A 15,989-nucleotide genomic window follows, 5' to 3' on the forward strand; every position below is an offset into this window, starting at 1 on the left:
ATCAAAGCTTGATTCCTGTTGCTGTGAGGCAGCAGTGCTAACCACTGAGCCACTGCGCTGCCTCCGTCCCATCGGGATGGGCTTACGGGCCGTGCTTATTCATCTGCTTTTGTATTGTGCAGTTATCATTTCTGCCATATCATTTACCATACATTCCAACACTTTCCTGATTATTACCGTCACCTCTGGGTTTCAGATAGACTGCAGAAAGCTACATCACAAAGTAACTTGGAAATTCTTGTGTGTAAATCTCAGAGCAGTAGTTTACAGAGTCAGCAGGTCATAGAAAGGGCAAATGGAATGCTGGGGTTGACTCCAAAGGGAATGGAGAATAACAATAGGGAATGCTTGTAATAGCTTTAGAGGGTTCCAGTCAGCTCACAATGAAAATAATGTGAACAGATGTGGGCCCCTATCTAGAGGGAAATGTTCTTGCATTGGAGGCAGCCCAGAGAAGGTTCAACAGACTGTCCCTCAAAATGGAGAGATATTGATGAGAATAAGTGGAGAAGGTTGAATTTGAACTCATGAGAATTTAGAAAATTAGGCAAATTTACTGATACATCGAAGATTCTTTGGTCTTCTTACAGGATCTGTACTGAGACATTGCTTCCCTGAGAAAGGATCTGTAACCGGAGATAAAGGCGAATGTAGGCCCTCGGGAAGCTTACAGAGAAGAGCAGGGTTGTAGAGACTGGAAGATGTTACAGAGTTGGTGTGGTTTGAGGTGACTGTTGGTGGTTAGAGATCAGACAGATTGTTGGGAATAAAAATGTCACAGAGAGGTACAGAGTTATCAGTCATGAAGGAGTTACAAAGATAGGGAGGGTGGTGTTTGGAGCTGTAGGGAGGGTTGTAGGGCCTTGGCAATACACTGATAAGGATGTTCGTTGGCTCTGCAGGCGTTTACTGAGTTAGGAAGGTTCGAAGGGGCTGGAACAGTTCAGAGCCAGGGAAATTGTAAGGATTGGAGGAGCCACAGATACTAAAGGTTGTAAGGCTGCGGGAGTTCAGACAGTTATTGAGGGCTATGAAAACAGGTTTGCAGCATTCCCATCCATTACACAGAGATGTGGAGTGCTGTTACGGAGCAGGTAAGAACTGGAGAAGGTGATGGAGATGAGTAGATGGATGGAGATACTGGAGGAGCGTACTTTGACAGGGTGGGTTTTATTTAGAGAGAGAGAGAGTTACAGATACAGGGAGATTTGGGGGACAGAAATACGGAATGCAAAGGGAGAGTTGCCAAGTCAGACAAAGAGAGAGTGTTTGAGGTGCTGGAGGGAGAGGAGGTGCAAACAGAGATGTGGATTGTTGCTGTGGCTGGAGAAGTACCCTGAGTCCAGAGAGACTTTCAGGGCCTGGAGCAGGTTATTGAGACAATGGCCTCCAGAGTCTGTGAGGACTGGAGTACGCCTGAAAGTTTGGGAGTGTTATAAATGGTGGAGCAGTTACAAGGTAGGCCTTAGAGTTGGGGAGTGTAATAAATGCTGGAGCAGTTACACGGAAGGCCTGACAGATGGGGAGTGATATAGCTCCTGGAGCAGTTACAGAGTAGGCTTGCCAGATGGGAGTAATATCACTGGTGCAGTTACAAAGTTTGGAACACGGGGAGTGATATCGCTATTGAAGCAGTTACAGAGTAGCCCTGGCAGATAGGGCGTGATAGAGCTGCTGGAGCAGTTACAAAGTGAGCCTGACAGATGGCTAGTGATATAGCAGCCAGAGCAGTTTCATAGTAGTCCTGACAGATGAGAAGTGACATAGCTACTGGAGAAGATACAGAGTTGGTTGACAGATGGCGAGTGATATAGCGGCCAGAGCAGTTTCATAGTAGACCTGACAGATGGGAAGTGACATAGCTACTGGAGAAGATACAGAGTAGGTTGACAGATGGGGAGTGATATAACTGCAGGAGCAGTTACACAGTTGACCCGACAGGTGAGAAGTGATATCGCAGTTGCAGCAGTTACAGAGTTGGCCTGATAGATGGGGAGTGATATAGCTGCTGGAGCAGGTGACAGATTTAAGGAGGGCTCTGGAGGCTGGTGTAGATTGCAGACATGGTGGACTGATGAACGTCAGAAGTTCATACCGACAGGGATGTCTGTGGCTGCATGAGCAAGGAACAGAAACAGTGAAGGTTTCAGTGTTGGAAGTGGATTCAGTGTGTGGGATAACATCGCAGAGGTAGGCGTCGCCATAGTGATTGGAGGAGCACACAAACGGAGGGATGCTATAGGATATGATGTTCCAGAGATAGGGAGTGTTCTAGCAGCTAAAGGAAGTTACAAAGATAGGCGCGGTTGTCGGGCTGCAGGAGGAATCAAATTGGGAGAGTTGGAGAGGCTGTAGAGATTGGACAGATGGGGAGTATTCCATGGTCTGAGAAAATTCCAGTGATTGGGAGATTGTGTAGTTTACACAGATAGTGGGGATAGTGGGGACTGACAGTGATACAGAGTCAGGGAGTGCGACACAGAAACATAGGAAAGAGGGGCAATTGTCGGCCATTCTGCCCCACCAGGAGAAGGTCAGCTCTGCAGATGCTGGAGATCAGAATCAAGAGCGTATTGCTGCCTGATCCACTATGCTTTTCCAGCATCCAAGGATCAGGAACATAGACGTTTTGGGCAGAGCCCTTCATCAGGAATGAGTCGGAAGGAAAGGATGGTGCACAGAGATAGGGAGGAATTGGAAGAATTGACCGCGAAAGTGAGGTTTGTGGTGATGGTTTTTGCGATTGGATGAAGTCAGTAATACAGAGGGGTGTAGACACTGGATGGTTCTTCAGACGGAAGGAGGTTACAGAAAGTGAAAACTGTAGGGACTGGGTTTTGGATACAGCAACAAAGAGGATGTTTCATGTACATGGATGGTTTTAGTGACCACGTGGTTACAGAGATAGGAAGGCTGGTAGTGACGGCAGGGGTAGAGTTATGGAGTAGTGCTGTGACGGGAGAAGGTCACAGCGATAGAGGAGATTGCAGACATTGGGAGGGTTATTGTGGCTTCAGGACACTGTACACAGGGAGGGCTGCCGGGATGGGAGCAGGTTACACAGGCAGGAAAGACTGGAGGGACTGGAGAAGTTTATACAGATAGAGAGGTCTGTAAGGATGGTGGATGAATTAGAGGCCATGTGGTGGTGTAGGATGGGAGGAAGGATTGTTATAGGGATTGAAGTTTACAGTGATATCATGTGCTGTAGGGGCTGGAGGAGGGTTCGCAAATAGTCGGATTTTACAGAGGATGTTACAGAGACAGGGTTGGCTGGAGGTATTGTGCAAGATGACAGAAAGAGAGATTATTGTAATGATGGGAGGAGGAGATTCCTGAGATTTGGCATGTCATCCAGTCTGAAGTATTTTACAGTGACAGGGAGTCAACATTGAAGTAGGTTTTATATATTCAAAGGGATTGTAGGGAGGGGGTGAGGTTACAGAGATAGAAACTGTTCTCAGAGTTAAAAGCATTCAAGGCACTAGCTCAGATGAGTTGGATTGAAGGGTCTGTTTCCTTGCTATATGACTCTATGGTGCGACAATAGAGAATGTTGGAGTGTAAATAGAGAACATAAAGATCCCAGTCTTCAATAGCACCTTCTCGTGGTCGGTCTGCTTTCCCCTCCATTGTCCTGATGCTCACTAAGACAGCATAGGCTTGGATTGATAACTGTGACACTCCCGATGCTGTCTCAGACAGGCTCTGTACAGCAGAGCTGAAAGTAATCCTCTCACAAATGATGGGGATTGAGCCTGGGAGCTTTATGCTCTGTGTTCACCCTTCAGCACTGTATCTATGTCATAGAACATAGAACATAGAACAATACAGCTCAGAACAGGCCCTTCGGCCCACGATGTTGTGCCGAACTTCTATCCTAGATTAAGCACCCATCCATGTACCTATCCAAATGCCGCTTAAAGGTCGCCAATGAATCTGACTCTACCACTCCCACGGGCAGCGCATTCCATGCCCCCACCACTCTCTGGGTGAAGAACCCACCCCTGACATCTCCCCTATACCTTCCACCCTTCACCTTAAATTTATGTCCCCTTGTAACACTCTGTTGTACCCGGGGAAAAAGTTTCTGACTGTCTACTCTATCTATTCCTCTGATCATCTTATAAACCTCTATCAAGTCACCCCTCATCCTTCGCCGTTCCAACGAGAAAAGGTCGAGAACTCTCAACCTATCCTCGTACGACCTACTCTCCATTCCAGGCAACATCCTGGTAAATCTTCTCTGCACCCTCTCCAAAGCTTCCACATCTTTCCTAAAGTGAGGCGACCAGAACTGCACACAGTACTCCTAATGTGGCCTAACCAAAGTCCTGTACAGCTGCAACATCACCTCACGACTCTTGAATTCAATCCCTCTGCTAATGAACGATAATACTCCATAGGCCTTCTTACAAACTCTATCCACCTGAGTGGCAACCTTCAAAGATCTATGTACATAGACCCCAAGATCCCTCTGTTCCTCCACCTGACCAAGAACCCTACCATTAACCCTGTATTCCGCATTCTTATTTGTTCTTCCAAAATGGACAACTTCACACTTGGCAGGGTTGAACTCCATCTGCCACTCCTCAGCCCAGCTCTGCATCATATCTAAGTCCCTCTGCAGCCGACAACAGCCCTCCTCACTGTCCACAACTCCACCTATCATTGTATCATCTGCAAATTTACTGACCCACCCTTCGACTCCCTCATCTAAGTCATTAATAAAAATTACAAACAGCAGAGGACCCAGAACTGATCCCTGCGGAACTCCACTTGTAACTGGACTCCATGCTGAATATTTACCATCTACTACCACTCTCTGACTTCGACCGGTTAGCCAGTTTTCTATCCAATTGGCCAAATTTCCCTCTATCCCATGCCTCCTGACTTTCCGCATAAGCCTACCATGGGGAACCTTATCAAATGCCTTACTAAAATCCATGTACACTACATCCACTGCTCTACCCTCATCCACATGCTTGGTCACCTCCTCGAAGAATTAAATAAGACTTGTAAGGCAAGACCTACCCTTCACAAATCCGTGCTGGCTGTCCCTAATAAAGCAGTGCCGTTCCAGATACTCGTAAATCCTATCCCTCAGTACCCTTTCCATTACTTTGCCTACCACAGAAGTAAGACTAACTGGCCTGTAATTCCCGGGGTTATCCCTATTCCCTTTTTTGAACAGGAGCACAACATTCGCTACTCTCCAGTCCCCTGGTACCACCCCCGTTGCCAGTGAAGACGAGAAGATCATTGCCAACGGTACTGCAATTTCCTCTCTTGCTTCCCACATAATCCTAGGACATATCCCGTCAGGCCCGGGGGACTTGTCTATCCTCAAGTTGTTCAAAATGTCCAACACATCTTCCTTCCTAACAGATATCTCTTCTAGCTTATCAGTCCGTTTCACACTCTCCTCTTCAACAATACAGTCCCTCTCGTTCGTAAATACTGAAGAGAAGTACTTGTTCAAGACCTCTCCTATCTCTTCCGACTCAATACACAGTCTCCCACCACTGTCCTTGATCGGACCTACCCTCGTTCTCGTCATTATCAGGTTTCTCACATATGCATAGAATGCCTTGGGGTTATCCTTGATCCTATCCGCCAGGGATTTTTCATGCCCTCTGTTAGCTCTCCTAATCCCTTTCTTCAGGTCCCTTCTAGCTATCCTGTATCCCTCCACTGCTCTGTCTGAACCTTGTTTCCTCAACCTTATGTAAGCCTCCTTCTTCCTCTTTACTAGACATTCAACCTCCCTCGTCAACCAAGGCTCCCTCACACGACCATTTCTTTCCTGCCTGATCGGTACATACATATCAAGGACACGTCGTATCTGCTCCTTGAAAAAGTCCCACATTTCCACCACATCCTTCCCTGACAGCCTATGCTCCCAACGTATGCTCCTCAAATCCTGTCTTACAGCATCGTAATTTCCCTTCCCCCAATTGTAGAAACTTCCTTTTTGTGCGCACCTATCTCTCTCCATAACCAAGGTGAAAGTCACAGAATTGTGGTCGCCATCACCAAAATGTTCACCCACTAACAAGCCCACCACTTGTCCCGGTTCGTTACCGAGTACCAAATCCAATATGGCCTCCCCTCTGGTTGGACAATCTACATACTGCGTTAGAAAAGCTTCCTGGACACACTGCACAAACACCGCCCCATCCAATCTACTTGATCTAAAGAGCTTCCAATCAATATTTGGGAAGTTGAAGTCGCCCATGACTACGACCCTGTGGCTTCTGCACCTTTCCAAAATCTGTTTCCCAATCTGTTTCTCCACATCTCTGCTGCTATTGGGGGGCCTACAATAAACACCCAACAAGGTGACTGCACCTTTCCTATTTCTGACTTCAGCCCATACTACCTCCAGAGGCAGATCCCCCTCAAACTTCCTTTCTGCAGCCGTTATACCATTTCTAATTAGCAATGCCACCCCCCCTCCTTTTTTACCACCCTCCCTAATCTTACTGAAACATCTGTACCCAGGAACCTCCAACAGCCATTCCTGTCCCTCATCTATCCATGTTTCCGTGATGGCTACAACATCGTAGTCCCAGGTACCGATCCATGCCTTAAGTTCACCCACCTTATTTCTGATACTCCTTGCATTGAAGTATACGCACTTGAGCCCATCTCTGTGTCTGTAAGTAGTCCCTGTCAGTGCTACCTTCTCCACAGCCTCCCTACAGTCTTGGACATCCTGACACACAGCTAGCTTACTTGCTGGACTACAAGTCCGGATCCCATCCCCCTGCCAAATTAGTTTAAACATGTCTTGAGGACCGACGTTTCGAGCTATTTAAATGCTCTCTGCTCTGTTCCCTGTGAATGATCTTACCTCACTGCAGGATTTGTTGAGGACTCCAGATTTCCCTGCCCTTTGTCTCTCTGGTTGACCAACCATGAGGTAATGGATGAGACACCCAGCAGTTGGGAAGTCTATTGGGTCCGGAGCTTCCTGAGTACCTCCAGGAGAGAGAGAATTAGACAGAACGCTAAATTAGACTGATGTAGTGAGGGTGACACAAGGAGAATGGTATTGAGTGCCACAGTGATCTGGAAAATCCGAGACTCCATTCCTGGCCTGTGCTGCTGCGTCTCTCTGGAGTGGAGAATGCTGTTGGCTCAGGATCTGGAGTAGCTGTAAGAGTGAGAGACACTGACAGAGGCAGCAATTAGACCCACACAGTGAGGGGTACTACATGAAGAGATACTGAGCGATATCACTAGAGTGCAGGAATGATTTCAGGATCAAGCAATGGGCATGATGAAAGGTTTTTGATTCATGGTGCAGTAGGATCAGTACTCAGTGACGGTTGAGCTACGAGTGGGAGAGGTGATGGCCTTGTGTTATTCTCACTAGACTGTTGATCCAGAATTTAATGCCGGTGTCAGCTCTAACCATCTAACTGCTTAACATCCTTTAAGGAAGGAAATCTGTTATCGACAGCAGGTCTGGCCGACATGTGACTCCAGACGCAGAGCAAGGAAGTTGACTCTGAACTGCCCCCTGAAATGATCCAGCAAGCCACTCAGCTCAAGGGCAGCTCGGGGTGGGAAATACATGCTGGTCAACCAGAGAGGGCAACATCCCATGAGTGAATTAAAAGCATCTCTGCTGGGAGCAGTGTCCTGGCCAGTCATGTTGGTAGTATATGGACAGGGCTTTAAACTGACAGAGAGGAGGCAGGGACAGGGTTCAGGTGAAAGGAGCTTTCCAAATCCATATAGAAAACATGAAGCATCGGAACAGCATGGAATGTGGCTGAAAACAAGCAGAAAGGAAAAGGAAGGGACAGAGTTTAACTAAAACTGTACATCAGTGAATTAGGCTGTGACAAGAAATTCTGGGAAAAAGTCAATTACAATGTTCTTTCTTTGGAATGAACAAAGTCTCTGCAATAAGGTAATGGACTTGTGACACAGAGATAAATAATATTTAGTCACCAGAAAGATGTGGTGACAGGAGAAACAAAAGGTGGAACATAAATATTCAATTCCACACATCCTAGAGGGGTCTCGGGAAATGCAGGATGGGTAACCCTGACAGTAATGGGTAACAAAGGCATTACAGAGAAAGCATTTGGCCTCCAATTATGCAGCTGAATCAGCCTGAATGCAAATTCTGGGCAACACGTGTCAAAACCACAAGCAGGAGAATGTTTCTCAGGCTGCCTGACAACATTTCATTGTTCAACACTGTCACACATTCAAATGAATTCCTGTATAATGCAAAGGCACTGCGATAATTTTGGGAGACTTCAGTCTTTGTCAAAAGTGATTTCTCCAAACTCATCTTGGAATGTTTTTGTTAGTATTTCTTTCAATAACACATTGTATAATCGGCCAGGGACGTGACTATCTCAGATCGACCTTTGGGTGATGACGCTGAGTGAAGGAGTAATGTCACAATGAGATATCCTCTGGGAAATTGTCGTATAGTGGAAGTCAGCGAGATGATGGATTTTTAAAGTGACCATAAAGCACCCCCTACAATCACAACCAAAGCCATTTATATGTGTTTGAGAGGAGAGCTGACCAAGGTAAACAGGGGAAAACAGTGAAGTGTATGGCTGGTAATGGACAGTGGAAAACACTTATAGTCAGAGAGATGTACAGCACAGAAACAGAGCCTTCGGTCCAACTCTTCCACGCCACCCACATATCCTAACATAATCTTGTCTTATTTGCCAGCACTTGGCCCAAATCCCTCTCAATCCTTCCTGTTTGTATACCCATCCAGATACCTTTTAAATGCGATAATTGTACCAGCCTCCACCACTTCCTCTAGCAGTTCATTCCATACACACATCACCCTCTGCCTGAAAACATTGTCCCTAAGGTTCCTTTTATATCTTTCCCCTCTCATCCTGAACCTAGGCTATCCGCTTCTGGACTCCACTACCTCAGGAAAAAAGACTTTTTCTGTTAAACCTATCCATACCGCTCTTATAAACCTCTATATGGTCTCCCCTCAGCCTCAAATAGCCGCAGTCCATTCAACCTCTCCAAGTAGCTCAAATCTTCCAATCCTGGCAACATCCCTGTAAATCTTTTCTGAACTCTTTCTATTTACACAACATCCTTGCGATAGGGAGGAGACAAGAATTGCATGCAATATTCCAAAAGTGGTTTATCCAATGTCCTGTACAGCGAGAACATGACCTCCCAACTCCTCTCCTCAATGCTTTGATCAGTAAATGCAAGCATACCAAACACCTCCTTCACTATTCTATCTACCTGCAACTCCACTTTCAAGGAGCTATGAAACTGTACTCCAAAGGTTCTTTGTTCAGCAACCCTCCCTAGAAATATACCATTAAGTGTGTAGGTCCTGCTGAGATTCGCTTTCCCAAAACGCAGCACCTCACATTTATCTAAATTAAACTCTATCTGCCACACCTCAGACCATTGGCCCATCTAATCCAGATTCCATTGTAATCTGAGGTAACATTCTTCGATATCCACTCCACCTCCAATTTTGGTGTCATCTGCAAACTTACTAACTACACCTCTTATGTTCACATCCAAATCATTTATGTAAATAACAAAAATAGTGGATCCGCCACCGATCTTGTGGCACTCCACTGGGCACAGGCCTCCAGTCTGAAAAACAACCCTCCACCACCACCCTCTGTCTTCCAACTTTGAGTCAGTTTTGTATCCAAATGGCTGGTTTTCCCTGTATTTCATGAGATTTAACCTTGCTCACCAACCTCCCATGTCCCATCAGGCCTCGTGTGTTGAAATAAATGCACGTTAAACCAGTAGTCTTTTCCCTCCCTTGACTGTGGCCCAGGATATCCAGAACAGGAAACTTGTTCTCGGTGGCTGACGTATTTTACACTGACTGGTCGATGGTACCTCTCTTACTCAGAGTCCCTGCCAACCTAGTTTAAACCCTCCCCAGGTAACACTAACAAATCTCCCTCGCAGTGATCCTGGTGCCCCTCCGTTTTAAGTCAAACCTGCTCCCCCTTGTACAGGTCACCTCTAACCCAGAAGAGATCTCAACAATCCAAACATTACCCCATCCCCCAGCTCCTCAGCCACACATCTATCTGGCCTATCTTTCAACTTTAGTCCTCAACGGGGCAGGTGGCACTGGGAATAATCTGTAGATCACTTCCCTTGAGGTCATCCTTTTAAACCTCTCACCTAACTCCTGATACTCATTTCACAGGACCCCATCCCATTGTCCACCACTGTCATGTGGACTGATGTGCACAATGACCAATGGCTAATAACCCTCCCCTTCAGAATGTTCATTAGCCGCACAGAGACATTCTTGACCCTGGTACCCGGAAGGCAGCACACTATCCTGGGATGTCTTCTGCAGCCAAAGAATCTCCTGTCTGCCCCCCTCACAACTGAGTCTCCTATCAGTATCACGCTCAATAGAGAGGATCTGGCAAACGTGGACTGGGAGGACTATCTGCAGTTGGGTCTATATTTGGAAAGTGGGAGTATGTTAAAGTGATACAGTGAGAATTCAGGGCCAATATGTTCCTGACGAGCGAATAGTAAAGGCAGAAAGTCCAGCGAATACTGATCAAGCGATATCGTGAGATTGATAAAGAAAATACAGTGTAGTAAAACCAGGCGAAGCCATCCAAAAGTTTAGGGACTGCAAGGGGGTCTTTAAAAATGAGGGGAAAACAATGTCCATAAAATATCCTTGTCAGATACTATAAAGGAAAAGCCACGCGGTATTTTATCAGTTTAGTTAGAATAAAGGGATTACTGGGGAAAGAGTGAGGCGTGGTAGAAACCAAAGGGACAATCCGTGCATGGACCCAGAGGAAGTAGGTGAAGTCTTCAAAGAATACTTCCCATCTGTATTCACACAGGAGAAAGACTTTGTAGCTGGGGATTTCAGTTGGGATGTTGAGGCTCTAGAACATATTAGGATCGATAAAGGGGCGATAATATATGTTTTCACAGGCTGGCCACAGGTGAAGTGTCAAATGAGTGGAGGATATCTCATGTGGGTCCTTTGTTCAAGAATGGCAGCAGGGGGGGCGAGAGGGGAAGGACGCGTGGTGGTGGGTTTTGATTGCATGAAACATCACAGCAAAACTAACAGAGGACATTCCTGTGGGATCACCCACTGTGTTGGAGGAACTGTGAAATAAGAATGGGTTATTACTTTGATACGACTGTACTGACCCTGAATAATCCATGGCAGACTGAGGAACAAAGATGTCGGGAGATCTCAAATATCAATCATAATAATAAGACTGTTATGGTAGGGTTTTTTAAACATTCCAAATCTAGATTGGCATTGCCACTATTCAATGTTAGGAACAGAGAAATTTCGTAATTGTGTTCCAGAAAACTCCCAAACAGTATGTAAATGACCCAACAGGAGAAAGGTGCAAATCCTGACCTCCCCTTGGGAAACAAGGTAGGGAAAGGCACTGAGGTTTCATATTATATTAGATTACATTACATTACAGTGTGGAAACAGGCCCTTCAGCCCAACAAGTCCACACCGACCCGCCAAAGCGCAACCCACCCATACGCCTACATTTACGCCTTATCTAACACTACGGGCAATTTAGCATAGCCAATTCACCTTATTTGCACATCTTTGGACTGTGGGAGGAAACCGGAGCACCTGGAAGAAACCCACGCACATACGGAGAGAACGTGCAAACTCCACACAGACAGTCGCCTAAGGCAGGAATTGAGCCCGGGTCTCTGGCGCTGTGAGGCAGCAGTGCTAACCACTGTGCCACTGTGCCGCCCAAAGGGGGAACGCATTTTGTTAAAGTGACCACAATCCTATTAGTTTTGAAAACAGCAATGGAAAAGGACAGGCCTGGTCCACAAGTTCAAGTTATAAAGTGGGGCCAGCCCAATTTTGGTCGTATCAGCCAGGAACTTTCAAAAGGTGATTAGGGGGTCTATTTGCAGGGAAAGAAAAGTCTGGCAAGTGAGAATACTTTAAAAGTGAGAACAATTGAGCGATCAGTGCCAGCATGTTCCTGTTTGTGTGCAGGTCAATGCTGACAGCATTCGAAAACACTGACTGTCTGTTGAGGGTCTGGTCAAGGAAAAGGGGCCACATGTCAGGTATAGCCAGCTGGATCAAGTGAATCCCTGAGGATGACAGGGGCTGTAGGAGTATACTTTGGGTGGAAATCAGGAATGCAGAAAGGGGATATGAAATAACTTTAACAGAGAAGGATAAGGAGAATCCAAAAGTGAGTGTATAAATATATTAAGAGCAAAAGAGTAACTCGAGACGAAATGGGGGCCCTTAAAGATCAATGAGGCTATCAATGTGTGGAACTGCAGAATATGGCTAAGACCCTAAACACATTTTGCACTCAAAAACTTACTGTGGACAAAGACTGGGCAACTCGGGGAACAAGAGTAATACGTTAGACCACAATTGGAGTATTCTGCAATTCCAGTCTCCCTGCTATAGGAATCATGTTGTGAAACTTGAAAGGGCTCAGAAAAGATTTACAAGATGTTGCCAGGGTTGTTGCTGAATAAGCTGGGGTTATTTTCCCTGGAGCATCAGAGACTGATGACCCTCCAGAGGTTTATATAAACATGAGGGGCATGGATTGGGTAAACATTCAAGGTCTTTTCCTATGGGTTGGGAAATCGAGAGGGCATAGATTTGAGATTAGAGGAGAAAGGTTTAAAAGGGACCGAAGGGATAACTTTTTCATGCGTACGGGGATGTGGGTATGGAACAAGCGGAGGGAGAAAGTAAAAGAGACTGATACTATCACAACACTTAAAAGGTATCTGGATGGGTATATGAATAGTCAGAGTTTAGCGGTATATGGGTCAAATGCTGATTAATGGGATGGATTTGTTTAGGTCTTCTGGTCAGCCTAGACGAGTTGGGGACTGAAGGGTCTGTTTCTATGCTGTACTTCATTACGACTTGAAAAGAGTGCATGTTATAGAAGAGGTGGTGCTGGAGGTTTTAAAACACAAAGGTATGGAAGGCCCCAGGACCTGATTAAGTGTATCACAGGACATTGTGCGATGCTAGGGAAGAAATTGTGGAGCCCCGAGCAAAAGTATTTGTACCATTGACCGCCATATGTGATTGGCTGGAAGGCTGGAGGTTGGAATCATGGACAGTGAAGGAGGTTTATTGAGATTACAAAGGGATCTTGATGAAATGGGTGAATGGGCTGAAAAACTGCAGTTGGAATTCAATCTGAATAAATGCGAGGTAATGCATTTGGTTAAACAAACAAGGGTAGAGCTTATACAATTAATGTTAGGGCCTCAGTTAGTGTTTAGAGCAGAGGGACCTCTGGGTTCAAGTACATAATTCTTGAAGTTTGCATCACAGGATGGAATAGACGGTGCTTGGAAAGCCTGACTATTGCTCAGTCCATTGCGTGGAGGGTTTGGGACGTCATGTTGAGATTGTACAGATACTAGTGAGGCCTGTTCTGCAATACTCTGTCCAGTTCTGGTCGCCCAGTTATAGGGAGGATATTATTAAGCTGAGGGGGTTCAGAAGAGATTTACCAGGATGTTGCTGGGTATGGAAGGCTTGAGTTCTGAAAAATGGCTGGATAGGCCGAGTGTTTTTTCACTGGAAACTGGAGAATGACCTTATGGAAGTTTATGAAAAAGATGAGGGATATAGATAGAGTTAATGGCATTTGCTTTTCCCAGAATGGGGGAGTCTCAAGAAGAGGGGACACATTTTTAAGGCAAGAGGACAGAGATGTTCCAAACAAAATGTTCCAAATAAGAGGCACATTATTATGCAGAGGGTGGTTTGTGCGTGGAATGAACTTCCTGAGGAAGGGGTGGATGTAGATACAGTTTCAACGTTTAAAATACATTTGGATAAGTACATGAATAGGAAAGGTTTGGAGGGATATGGGCTAGCAACAGGCAGCTGGAACGAGTTTACTTTGAGATTATGGTTTGTTTCAACTGAAGAGTCAGTTTCCACGCTGTACGACTATGACAAGAATATAGTTTTGTTCAATTATTTAAGAAAGGCTGTGATGGAAAGCCATGGAACAAAAGACCAATTAGCCCAATATCAGTGGTGGGTAAGTTGTGGAAGTGACTCTGCCAGACAGGAGTCACATGCATTTAAAAAGGCAAGGATTGATGAAAGATAGTCAGCACGGCTTTGTGCAGGCAAAGTCAGGTTTCACTAACTTGATTGTTGTTAAAGTGGTGACCATACATTATCTACACAAAAAAAACAGGACCTTTGACAGGATTTAGCATGATAAACTGGTTTGTAAGGTTAGATCACATGGGATCAGGGAGAGCTAGCCGTCTGTACACAAAATTGGCTTGACAGTAGGAGACAGGGTGATGGGAGAGGGTTGTTGTTCAGACTGGAGGCCTGTGACCAGCGGTGTGCTATAATGATCAGGGCTTGGTCCACTAATGTGTATCATCTAAATAAACGATTTGGTTGAGAATATAAGAGTCGTTGTTCCTAAGTTTGTAGATGATCAAATTAATTTTATAGTGGGCAGCGAATATGGTTACCAAAGGGGATCTTGACCAACTGCGCCAGTAGACCAATGAACAAAACGTAGAGTTTAAAATCAGGTGTTGGATCTGGTTAAGACAAACCAGGGAGAATGATCACGGTTAATGGTAGAGCCCTGGGCAGTGTTGTCAAACAGAGAGAGTCCAAGGGGTGCAGTTACACTATTCCTTGGAAGTGGGATCACAGATGGACAGGATGGGGAAGGCGGCATTTGGCACACTTACCTTTATGGATCAGAGCATTGAGTACATAAGTTGGAGACCTTTGTAACATTGTCCTCAATATTTCCCTTGGGCAGAGGTTGATCTTATAAAGGTTTATATAACCATGCGGTCCATGAGGAAGGTGAATAGCCAGGGCCACATGGAAGAAACAAGAACAATTACAACATGGAAAAGACATTTGGGCAGGAACATGGAGAGGAGAAGGTTTGAAGGGATATGGGCCACATGCAGGCAAATGAGTCTCGTTCAGTTTGGGAAACCTGGTCAGCATGGACTAGTCAGACTGAGGTTCTGTTTCCATGTTGCATGACTCTGTATCAAGTTACTGGAAGAGGAGACAATCTAGGTAAGGCATGTTTTAGACACTGAAGCAAGTTACAGCGATAGGGATGGTAGTCTGGAATGCAGTTCATTTCAAATATGGGGAGGGACTATACGGAAGGGAGGAGGTTCAAGAGATGGGAACTAATGTAGGAGTTACAAATTATTGAAGAGACTGGTCCATCATACATGCCTCAGGCGACTGACTGTGTGAAGTTTGCACATTCTCCCCGTGTCTGCGTTTTCTCTGGGTGCTCTGGTTTCCTCCCACAATCCAAAGATGTGCAGGTCAGGTGAATTGGCCATGCTAAACTGCCCGTAGTGTTAGGTGAAGGGGTAAGGGTGGGTTGCACTTCGTGGGTCGGTGTGGACTTGTTGGGCCGAAGGGCCCGTTTCCACACTGTAAGTAATCTAATCTTATCTAATGCCATAGACACAGTGTTGGAGAGGGAACACAGAACTGAAAGATCTCAGGCAGCATTCCCACCCTCTTGTGGGACGTCTGCTTTCCCCTCTGTTGTACCAATGCTCACTAAGACAGCACAGGCCTCGATTGATAACTCTGAATTCCCGATGCTGTCTCAGTGCAAAGAAAGTTAAAGTAGGAGCAGTGATTGAGCCTGGGAGCTGGGAAGTCTATTGCGTCAGGAACTTCCCAAGTAGCAACTGGAGACAGGGAAATAGTCAGAATGGGAAATTAGACTGATGCAGTGAGTGTTACACATGGAGAATGGCCCTGAGTCCCACACAGATCTGGAAAATCCAAGTCTACATCCCTGGCCTGTGCTGCCTCGTCTCTCTGGAGTGGAGAGTTATGTTGGCTCAGGACCTGGAGTAGCTGCAAAGGCTCTGCACCTCCGCATTTCAATACCTCAGCAGGGAGACCGTCTGCTCCAGCAGCCTTGTTGTTCTTGAAC

This window comes from Chiloscyllium punctatum, chromosome 17 (genome assembly GCF_047496795.1).
Source record: "Chiloscyllium punctatum isolate Juve2018m chromosome 17, sChiPun1.3, whole genome shotgun sequence".
Classification (NCBI taxonomy): domain Eukaryota; kingdom Metazoa; phylum Chordata; class Chondrichthyes; order Orectolobiformes; family Hemiscylliidae; genus Chiloscyllium; species Chiloscyllium punctatum.